The sequence below is a fragment of the Drosophila mauritiana genome, unplaced genomic scaffold (assembly GCF_004382145.1).
Source record: "Drosophila mauritiana strain mau12 unplaced genomic scaffold, ASM438214v1 U_194, whole genome shotgun sequence".
NCBI classification, from domain to species: Eukaryota; Metazoa; Arthropoda; class Insecta; order Diptera; family Drosophilidae; genus Drosophila; species Drosophila mauritiana.
The window spans coordinates 58,150-70,294 of record NW_022881327.1 but is presented as its reverse complement, the minus strand read 5'-3'; the positions used below and the strand labels follow the sequence as shown (position 1 = coordinate 70,294).

At 38.5% G+C, this 12,145-nt stretch overlaps 2 non-coding genes across 2 annotated transcripts; both read left to right on the top strand.

Annotated features, from left to right (window-relative positions):
* The first annotated feature begins 8,384 nt into the window (after positions 1–8,384).
* On the top strand, positions 8,385–10,379 carry LOC117149320. The gene has a single exon (XR_004460208.1). It is a non-coding gene; the product is annotated as a small subunit ribosomal RNA (ribosomal RNA).
* Positions 10,380–11,065: 686 nt separating this feature from the next.
* On the top strand, positions 11,066–11,244 carry LOC117149317. The gene has a single exon (XR_004460206.1). It is a non-coding gene; the product is annotated as a 5.8S ribosomal RNA (ribosomal RNA).
* Positions 11,245–12,145: the final 901 nt, after the last annotated feature.

The following is a 12,145-nucleotide window of genomic DNA, read 5'->3' as shown; positions in this document are numbered from 1 at the left end:
AGTACATAATGTATGTGATATTGCGCTGGAAGAAAGTCAATTCGATCGCCCAACAGGAGAGCACGTTGGGACTGCCGACCTCTGCGCTGCAAGGCGCGAAGTCCGGAGACTTCGTCGCCTACTCCAAGATGGAAGGCGTCGTGATGACGGTGCCGCTATAGAGCGTGTAGTGGTCGAGCTGAGGCGGGCCTCAGCAAACTACAAGAAGCTCATTGGGAGGGCGAAAATGGATGACTGGAAACGCTTCGTGGAGATCATGCGACGACCCATGGGGCGCGTCTACAAGATTTGCCGAGGCCGCAGAAAGTGCACGGAGATTGGGTGCCTCCGCGTGAATGGCGAGCTCATCACTGATTGGGGTGACTGTGCACGAGTGCTCCTCCGCAATTTCTTCCCAGTTGCGGAGTCCGAAGCACCGACTGCCATCGCGGAGGAAGTCCCACCGGCCCTCGAAGAATTCGAGGTTGATGCATGTGTTGCCCGGTTGAAGAGCAGGCGCTCTCCCGGCTTGGACGGCATCAATGGCACTATCTGCAAGGCAGTCTGGCGCGCCATACCCGAGCACCTAGCATCGTTGTTTTCCCGATGCATCCGATTAGGATACTTTCCCCTGAGTGGAAGTGCCCACGAGTTGTCTCGCTGCTCAAAGGGCCAGATAAGGACAAGTGTGAGCCCTCCTCATATAGAGGAATATGCTTGCTGCCAGTCTTTGGTAAGGTGCTCGAGGCCATCATGGTGAATCGTGTGAGAGAAGTTCTTCCGGAAGGCTGCAGATGGCAGTTTGGATTTCGCCAAGGACGATGTGTGGAGGATGCTTGGAGACACGTGAAGAGCAGTGTTTGTGCCAGCCCGGCGCAATACGTGCTCGGCACATTCGTGGACTTCAAAGGAGCATTCGACAACGTCGAATGGAGTGCTGCACTCCGCCGACTAGCAGACTTGGGATGCCGGGAGATGGGCTTGTGGCAGAGCTTTTTCTCCGGCCGAAGAGCAGTGATCCGAAGCAGTTCCGGTACTGTGGAAGTACCGGTAACTAGAGGCTGCCCGCAGGGGTCAATCAGTGGCCCATTTATCTGGGACATTCTGATGGATGTACTGCTTCAGCGTCTCCAGCCGTATTGCCAGCTGAGTGCATACGCTGATGACTTGCTGCTTCTCGTCGAGGGAAATTCCCGAGCTATGCTAGAGGAAAAAGGAGCACAGCTGATGTCCATCGTAGAAGCGTGGGGAGCGGAAGTTGGCGTTGCCGTCTCGACCAGCAAGACGGTAATAATGCTGCTAAAAGGTGCCTTGAGACGTGCGCCTACGGTGAGGTTTGCTGGAGCGAACCTTCCGTATGTGCGTAGCTGTCGGTACCTTGGCATCACGGTCAGTGAAGGAATGAAATTCCTCACGCACATAGCTTCGCTTCGCCAGCGGATGACCGGAGTCGTTGGAGCATTGGCGCGTGTGCTTCGAGCCGACTGGGGCTTCAGTCCTCGAGCCAGGCGGACCATATATGACGGACTCATGGCACCTTGTGTGCTGTTTGGTGCCCGGTATGGTATGACACCGCCGAGCAAGTAGCCGCCCGGAGACGACTAGCCTCCTGCCAGAGGCTAATCCTGCTTGGATGCCTTTCGGTATGCCGAACAGTGTCCACAGTGGCACTGCAGGTACTTGGTGGAGCTCCCCCGCTTGACTTGGCTGCTAAGTTTTTAGCGGTCAAATACAAGCTGAAGCGTGGATACCCGCTGGAGGAGAACGACTGGCTATATGACGAGGACACTACGTGTCTAAGCTGGAAGCAGAGGAAGACTCGCCTAGAAGAGTGCTTACTGCAGAGTTGGCAGAACAGATGGGATGATGACAGCGAACCAGGACGGGTGACGCATAAATTCATCCCATATGTCACTCTCGCCTATCGGGATCCAAGATTTGGATTCTCGATGAGGACGTCTTACCTGCTGACAGGTCACGGGTCGTTTAACGCATTTTTGCAAGGGAGAGCCCTCAGCGATACCACTGCTTGCGCTTGTGGAGATCCATATGAGGACTGGATGCACATATTGTGCGCTTGCCCCCTATATGCAGATTTGCGGAACCTCGATGGACTTGGAGTGCAGCGCCTTGGCGAAAACTGGACCTTCGATAGAATCCTGGAAGATCAACAGAGGACTCAACGGCTGGCAGTGTTTGCGGACGAAGTGTTCCGTAGGAGGAGGGTGTTTAGCCCAAACAACTTCGCCGTGTGGTTAGCGGGCGAGAATACTTCCACAGTCCGCTATTGCTTGTCGTAAGAGGCGACTAATATAGCCATAGGTCCCTCTAACCCTGCTTGTCGGAGCAAAAGGAGGAGGCCCACCGAGCCTCTCTTTCGGTACCACGGGTTGTGCAGCTATCCAAGACTGCACATTGAGGTAGGCCCCCTGGTGGGAGTATCGTGGTGGCTGTGGTTGGTACCCATATCGCGGGTAGAGCCTTCGTGTTCGACGTTTGAGTTACGGTGCTAGTTGCGCAAAACTCGGGTGCTGTGACCCAGAGATCAGTAGAGATTTTAGGTAGATCTCGCTCCTCAGCAAGGGGGAGTGCTTGCCCGGCAAGCAAGTACTCGAATTGCTACCGGGGTGGTCGCTATGTACATAGCTATAGCTTCTAGTCCGGGACGCTTGTCTGGCGTATCCAGACACATACACCATGTTGATACATGCACCACTTGTGGGTGTTCAGGGTGTCGTGGTTGTAATCCCTTCAGTGTGGAACACGCCACGTAAAACAAGTTCGGAGAGATCTGAAAAGTCGTCGTTGTCCCTATCTACTATCTAGCGAAACCACAGCCAAGGGAACGGGCTTGGAATAATTAGCGGGGAAAGAAGACCCTTTTGAGCTTGACTCTAATCTGGCAGTGTAAGGAGACATAAGGTGTAGAATAAGTGGGAGATATTAGACCTCGGTTTGGTATCGTCAATGAAATACCACTACTCTTTTGTTTCCTTACTTACTTGATTAAATGGAACGTGTATCATTTCCTAGCCATTATACGGATATATTTATTATATCTTATGGTATTGGGTTTTGATGCAAGCTTCTTGATCAAAGTATCACGAGGTCGAGAGTAAAGCGAAGGCGTTGTTGGCGAGCTTCTTGCGCAGAGCTGCGCTAGTGCTTGGCTTATCTTCCAGCTCCTCTCCCTGTGCTTTCTTTGCCGGTTTTCGCTTTATCTCGCCCGGCTCTGTATGCGAGGTGCTTCCCTCGCTGCTGGAGCTGCTCTTGCGTGTTCTCAGAGCCTTTTTGCGTGGTGTTGTTCCAAGCTTGTGGGTGCGCGGGGGGGCCTGCCAGTCCATCTTCTCCAAAGTTGATAAGGAGTGAGGAGGGGGGGGGGGGGGGGAAGCTGGGCACCGTAAGCCGGTGAGCCAGGCAGCACGTGGCTGCTGCTTTGCAATTATACCGCTGCTTCGAGCACTGGGTTTTTTGCGCTGATAACACGCACACTCGGGTGTGCGATGGTGTTAGTGCGAACTACCGTTAGGTACGTTGGCTGGGCCAATCAAAACGCGCGACAAGATCACGCGACGCGAAGTGGCTGGGCACAAGTAACGGGACTTACAACTGTGAACAATTTGCTAACAATTTGCTGTCGATCCGCAGGCACGTCTGCACTCGTCGAGTGTTCGATCGCATCATTAGGACGATATGATATGTCCATCATATAATGATAAAAAACTTTAAAGAATGTATCAGTGCAAATACCTGCATCAATTTAGTGACGCATATGATATTGTCCTATCATATAATTAATATAAAGACTTTAATGAATTGTGTCAAGTTGCCAAACACCTCGTCATCAATTTAGTGACGCATATGATATTGTCCCTATCATATAATTAATATAAAGACTTTAATGAATTGTGTCAAGTTGCCAAACACCTCGTCATCAATTTAGTGACGCATATGATATTGTCCCTATCATATAATTTTTGATATAAAGACTTTAAAGAATTATCAAGTTGCCAAATACCTCGTCATCAATTTAGTGACGCATATGATATTGTCTCTATCATATAATTAATATAAAGACTTTAATGAATTGTGTCAAGTTGCCAAACACCTCGTCATCAATTTAGTGACGCATATGATATTGTCCCTATCATATAATTTTTGATATAAAAACTTTAAAGAATTGTATCAAGTTGCCAAATACCTCGTCATCAATTTAGTGACGCATATGATATTGTCCCTATCATATAATTAATATAAAGACTTTAATGAATTGTGTCAAGTTGCCAAACACCTCGTCATCAATTTAGTGACGCATATGATATTGTCCCTATCATATAATTTTTGATATAAAGACTTTAAAGAATTATATCAAGTTGCCAAATACCTCGTCATCAATTTAGTGACGCATATGATATTGTCTCTATCATATAATTAATATAAAGACTTTAATGAATTGTGTCAAGTTGCCAAACACCTCGTCATCAATTTAGTGACGCATATGATATTGTCCCTATCATATAATTTTTGATATAAAAACTTTAAAGAATTGTATCAAGTTGCCAAATACCTCGTCATCAATTTAGTGACGCATATGATATTGTCCCTATCATATAATTAATATAAAGACTTTAATGAATTGTGTCAAGTTGCCAAACACCTCGTCATCAATTTAGTGACGCATATGATATTGTCCCTATCATATAATTTTTGATATAAAAACTTTAAAGAATTGTATCAAGTTGCCAAATACCTCGTCATCAATTTAGTGACGCATATGATATTGTCCCTATCATATAATTAATATAAAGACTTTAATGAATTGTGTCAAGTTGCCAAACACCTCGTCATCAATTTAGTGACGCATATGATATTGTCCCTATCATATAATATTTGATATAAAGACTTTAAAGAATTATATCAAGTTGCCAAATACCTCGTCATCAATTTAGTGACGCATATGATATTGTCTCTATCATATAATTAATATAAAGACTTTAATGAATTGTGTCAAGTTGCCAAACACCTCGTCATCAATTTAGTGACGCATATGATATTGTCCCTATCATATAATTTTTGATATAAAGACTTTAAAGAATTCTATCAAGTTGCCAAATACCTCGTCATCAATTTAGTGACGCATATGATATTGTCTCTATCATATAATTAATATAAAGACTTTAATGATTTGTGTCACGTTGCCAAACACCTCGTCATCAATTTAGTGACGCATATGATATTGTCCCTATCATATAATTAATATAAAGACTTTTTAAAGAATTGTATCAAGTTGCCAAACACCTCGTCATCAACTACTATATTATGGTTGCGCCGACCTCTCATATTGTATTCTCTTATGTCTTCATAGGATTTTGGCAATTATACGAGTAAATTAAATAATATACATATGAAAATGATTAATTATTATATGTATAAGGGAAAAAATGCTGAAATATTCCCATATTATCTTAGTATTATAGAGGAAAGACCGTTGCCGACCTCTGATATTGTTCAAAACTTATGTATTTATATGATTTTGGCAATTATATGAGTAAATTAAATAATATACATATAAAATGATTAAATATTATATGTATAAATGTATAAAGGAAAAAATGATGAAATATTCCCACATTATCTTAGTATTATAGAGGAAAGACCGTTGCTGACCTCTGATATTGTTCAAAACTTATGTATTTATATGATTTTGGCAATAATATGAGTAAATTAAATAATATACATATGAAAATGATTAATTATTATATGTATAAATGTATAAGGGAAAAAATGCTGAAAATATTCCCATATTATCTTAGTATTATAGAGGAAAGACCGTTGCTGACCTCTGATATTGTTCAAAACTTATGTATTTATATGATTTTGGCAATTATATGAGTAAATTAAATAATATACATATGAAAATTATTAATTATTATATGTATAGGGGAAAAAATGCTGAAATATTCCCACATTCTCTTAGTATTATAGAGAAAAGCCATTATAGTGAGAGGGTATAGTAGTGTAAACGACCGGAATTACGACAGAGGGTTCAAAAACTACTATAGGTAGGCAGTGGTTGCCGACCTCTCATATTGTTCAAAACTTATGTATTCATATGATTTTGGCAATTATATGAGTAAATTAAATAATATACATATGAAAATTATTAATTATTATATGTATAGGGGAAAAAATGCTGAAATATTCCCACATTCTCTTAGTATTATAGAGAAAAGCCATTATAGTGAGAGGGTATAGTAGTGTAAACGACCGGAATTACGACAGAGGGTTCAAAAACTACTATAGGTAGGCAGTGGTTGCCGACCTCTCATATTGTTCAAAACTTATGTATTCATATGATTTTGGCAATTATATGAGTAAATTAAATAATATACATATGAAAATTATTAATTATTATATGTATAAGGGAAAAAATGCTGAAAATATCCCACATTCTCTTAGTATAATAGAGAAAAGCCATTATAGTGAGAGGGTATAGTAGTGTAAACGACCGGAATTACGACAGAGGGTTCAAAAACTACTATAGGTAGGCAGTGGTTGCCGACCTCTCATATTGTTCAAAACTTATGTATTCATATGATTTTGGCAATAATATGAGTAAATTAAATAATATACATATGAAAATGATTAATTATTATATGTATAAGGGAAAAAATGCTGAAAATATCCCACATTCTCTTAGTATTATAGAGAAAAGCCATTATAGTGAGAGGGTATAGTAGTGTAAACGACCGGAATTACGACAGAGGGTTCAAAAACTACTATAGGTAGGCAGTGGTTGCCGACCTCTCATATTGTTCAAAACTTATGTATTCATATGATTTTGGCAATAATATGAGTAAATTAAATAATATACATATGAAAATGATTAATTATTATATGTATAAGGGAAAAAATGCTGAAAATATCCCACATTCTCTTAGTATTATAGAGAAAAGCCATTATAGTGAGAGGGTATAGTAGTGTAAACGACCGGAATTACGACAGAGGGTTCAAAAACTACTATAGGTAGGCAGTGGTTGCCGACCTCTCATATTGTTCAAAACTTATGTATTCATATGATTTTGGCAATAATATGAGTAAATTAAATAATATACATATGAAAATGATTAATTATTATATGTATAAGGGAAAAAATGCTGAAAATATCCCACATTCTCTTAGTATTATAGAGAAAAGCCATTATAGTGAGAGGGTATAGTAGTGTAAACGACCGGAATTACGACAGAGGGTTCAAAAACTACTATAGGTAGGCAGTGGTTGCCGACCTCTCATATTGTTCAAAACTTATGTATTCATATGATTTTGGCAATAATATGAGTAAATTAAATAATATACATATGAAAATGATTAATTATTATATGTATAAGGGAAAAAATAATCATATTATATATGAATAATGGAAAAAAAATGAAATGTTCCTATAATCTCTTAATATATAAGAGAATAGCCCGTATGTTGGGTGGCAAACGGAATTGAAAATACCCGCTTTGAGGACAGCGGGTTCAAAAACTACTATAGGTAGGCAGTGGTTGCCGACCTCCCGCATTATTCGAAATATTTATTTCGGATTATGTTTATATTGGTTACATACAATAAAGTATATTATTATCCGTACAAATTTGTTTCTCAGTTCTATAGAACACGGGACTTGGCTCCGCGGATAATAGGAATATACGCTTTATAGATAATATCGTTGAAACAAAAGTCAAGTTTCTATTATATATAGAATAACAAATCGTTTCCATATATTATCGTTAATTTTTGGAGGCAGGCAAATATTAATTTATTACCTGCCGTATAGTTGGATTATTATATCGTTACGGTATAATACAAATATGGATTCTTATGAAAGAAATATAAAATTATATATTAAATGTGGAAATATTATCATATGCGCTTGGTTTTATGTTATATATTACCAGAGATATATATGAAAAGAGATAAATTTTAAATTTATCTTCAAAATGCAAATGATTTAACTTAATATTTATATTGGTTAAACAAAAATTGTACATGTGTGGATACAATAATTATGTATGTTGGAAATAAAATGATATTTTATAATGAAATATGTATGTATAAAAAGATAAAATTATAGAAATATATATATTACAATAATTAGATGAAATTCTTGTTATATTGGTAAAACAAGTATAAATTAAAAATGAAAATATGGATTACGAATGCTATATAAAAATGGCCGTAATCGAATGGATTTTTTTACTTATATATTTAAAATTTTACCCAAAGGCGAAATATTGAATTTTATTCAATATAATAAAAATCATGGAATTATATAAAGTGAAAAATCTATATATCTATATATCTATTATATTGCTTATTTCGATTCAAAATATATGAATGGAATATGAAGGAAAAACATTATTCTGGTTGATCCTGCCAGTAGTTATATGCTTGTCTCAAAGATTAAGCCATGCATGTCTAAGTACACACGAATTAAAAGTGAAACCGCAAAAGGCTCATTATATCAGTTATGGTTCCTTAGATCGTTAACAGTTACTTGGATAACTGTGGTAATTCTAGAGCTAATACATGCAATTAAAACATGAACCTTATGGGACATGTGCTTTTATTAGGCTAAAACCAAGCGATCGCAAGATCGTTATATTGGTTGAACTCTAGATAACATGCAGATCGTATGGTCTTGTACCGACGACAGATCTTTCAAATGTCTGCCCTATCAACTTTTGATGGTAGTATCTAGGACTACCATGGTTGCAACGGGTAACGGGGAATCAGGGTTCGATTCCGGAGAGGGAGCCTGAGAAACGGCTACCACATCTAAGGAAGGCAGCAGGCGCGTAAATTACCCACTCCCAGCTCGGGGAGGTAGTGACGAAAAATAACAATACAGGACTCATATCCGAGGCCCTGTAATTGGAATGAGTACACTTTAAATCCTTTAACAAGGACCAATTGGAGGGCAAGTCTGGTGCCAGCAGCCGCGGTAATTCCAGCTCCAATAGCGTATATTAAAGTTGTTGCGGTTAAAACGTTCGTAGTTGAACTTGTGCTTCATACGGGTAGTACAACTTACAATTGTGGTTAGTACTATACCTTTATGTATGTAAGCGTATTACCGGTGGAGTTCTTATATGTGATTAAATACTTGTATTTTTTCATATGTTCCTCCTATTTAAAAACCTGCACTAGTGCTCTTAAACGAGTGTTATTGTGGGCCGGTACTATTACTTTGAACAAATTAGAGTGCTTAAAGCAGGCTTCAAATGCCTGAATATTCTGTGCATGGGATAATGAAATAAGACCTCTGTTCTGCTTTCATTGGTTTTCAGATCAAGAGGTAATGATTAATAGAAGCAGTTTGGGGGCATTAGTATTACGACGCGAGAGGTGAAATTCTTGGACCGTCGTAAGACTAACTTAAGCGAAAGCATTTGCCAAAGATGTTTTCATTAATCAAGAACGAAAGTTAGAGGTTCGAAGGCGATCAGATACCGCCCTAGTTCTAACCATAAACGATGCCAGCTAGCAATTGGGTGTAGCTACTTTTATGGCTCTCTCAGTCGCTTCCCGGGAAACCAAAGCTTTTGGGCTCCGGGGGAAGTATGGTTGCAAAGCTGAAACTTAAAGGAATTGACGGAAGGGCACCACCAGGAGTGGAGCCTGCGGCTTAATTTGACTCAACACGGGAAAACTTACCAGGTCCGAACATAAGTGTGTAAGACAGATTGATAGCTCTTTCTCGAATCTATGGGTGGTGGTGCATGGCCGTTCTTAGTTCGTGGAGTGATTTGTCTGGTTAATTCCGATAACGAACGAGACTCAAATATATTAAATAGATATCTTCAGGATTATGGTGCTGAAGCTTATGTAGCCTTCATTCATGGTGGCAGTAAAATGTTTATTGTGTTTGAATGTGTTTATGTAAGTGGAGCCGTACCTGTTGGTTTGTCCCATTATAAGGACACTAGCTTCTTAAATGGACAAATTGCGTCTAGCAATAATGAGATTGAGCAATAACAGGTCTGTGATGCCCTTAGATGTCCTGGGCTGCACGCGCGCTACAATGAAAGTATCAACGTGTATTTCCTAGACCGAGAGGTCCGGGTAAACCGCTGAACCACTTTCATGCTTGGGATTGTGAACTGAAACTGTTCACATGAACTTGGAATTCCCAGTAAGTGTGAGTCATTAACTCGCATTGATTACGTCCCTGCCCTTTGTACACACCGCCCGTCGCTACTACCGATTGAATTATTTAGTGAGGTCTCCGGACGTGATCACTGTGACGCCTTGCGTGTTACGGTTGTTTCGCAAAAGTTGACCGAACTTGATTATTTAGAGGAAGTAAAAGTCGTAACAAGGTTTCCGTAGGTGAACCTGCGGAAGGATCATTATTGTATAATATCCTTATCGTTAATAAACATTTGTTATAATACAAATAAATACAATTTACCAAAATAAAAATATTACAAAATGATTCCACGGAATCAAAAGTTAAAGTCAAAATAAAATGAAGATGGCTTTTATTTTATATGTGGGGCTTGGCAACCTCATAAAAAGACTTTAACATTATTAATGTTGTTGTGCGTATTTGTGGCAGTACCTACTACAACAATGGCGTTTCCTATAAAAACAAATTCTCGAAAATGGAAATCGAAGAAACTGAACAAAATTTGAAAGTAGAAGTCGAATTAAAATTAAAATAATTTTGAATGTGGTATTCAAAATAAGTGTGTGTGTATATGGACCATAATATACACGCGTTGCGAATATGTATTGTTCATCTATGTTATGAGCATACGTTGGCTAATGCAACAACCTAAAATATACAATGTTTGTACCTGTCATCCATCAGGTTAATGTTTTATATAAATTTTGCAGTATGTGTCACCCAAAATAGCAAACCATAACCAGATTTTTATGATACATAATGCTTATATGAAACTAAGACATATCGCAACATTTATTTTTAGGTATAAAAATAAATTTATTGAAGGAATTGATATATGCCAGTAAAATGGTGTATTTTTAATTTCTTTCAATAAAAACAATATTGATATTATATAAAAATGAATTATAAAACTCTAAGCGGTGGATCACTCGGCTCATGGGTCGATGAAGAACGCAGCAAACTGTGCGTCATCGTGTGAACTGCAGGACACATGAACATCGACATTTTGAACGCATATCGCAGTCCATGCTGTTATGTACTTTAATTAATTTTATAGTGCTGCTTGGACTACATATGGTTGAGGGTTGTAAGACTATGCTAATTAAGTTGTTTATAAATTTTTTATAAGCATATGGTATATTATTGGATTAAATAATGATTTTATTCATAATATTAAAAAAGAAATGAAAAACATTATCTCACATTTGAATGTGAAAAACGAAGAGAAATATTTTCTTTTTCAATCAAATAATACTGAGAAATGTCTAGCATAAAAAATTGAAATATTTTTCATCTAGAATTGTCTCTTATTAATGATTCGGAAAAAGAAAAATCTTGGTTTTGTTATTATTCTTCGTTGGTTCGTTAAATGGATAAAAAATAACTTTGCTTACAAGAACTATTGGAACTATTTATAACGAATTTAATTGATTGTTTTATCATTTATATATAAAGAATTTATGGCAAAAAATAGTTATATATACAACCTCAACTCATATGGGACTACCCCCTGAATTTAAGCATATTAATTAGGGGAGGAAAAGAAACTAACAAGGATTTTCTTAGTAGCGGCGAGCGAAAAGAAAACAGTTCAGCACTAAGTCACTTTGTCTATATGGCAAATGTGAGATGCAGTGTATGGAGCGTCAATATTCTAGTATGAGAAATTAATGATTTAAGTCCTTCTTAAATGAGGCCATTTACCCATAGAGGGTGCCAGGCCCGTATAACGTTAATGATTACTAGATGATGTTTCCAAAGAGTCGTGTTGCTTGATAGTGCAGCACTAAGTGGGTGGTAAACTCCATCTAAAACTAAATATAACCATGAGACCGATAGTAAACAAGTACCGTGAGGGAAAGTTGAAAAGAACTCTGAATAGAGAGTTAAACAGTACGTGAAACTGCTTAGAGGTTAAGCCCGATGAACCTGAATATCCGTTATGGAAAATTCATCATTAAAATTGTAATATTTAAATAATATTATTAA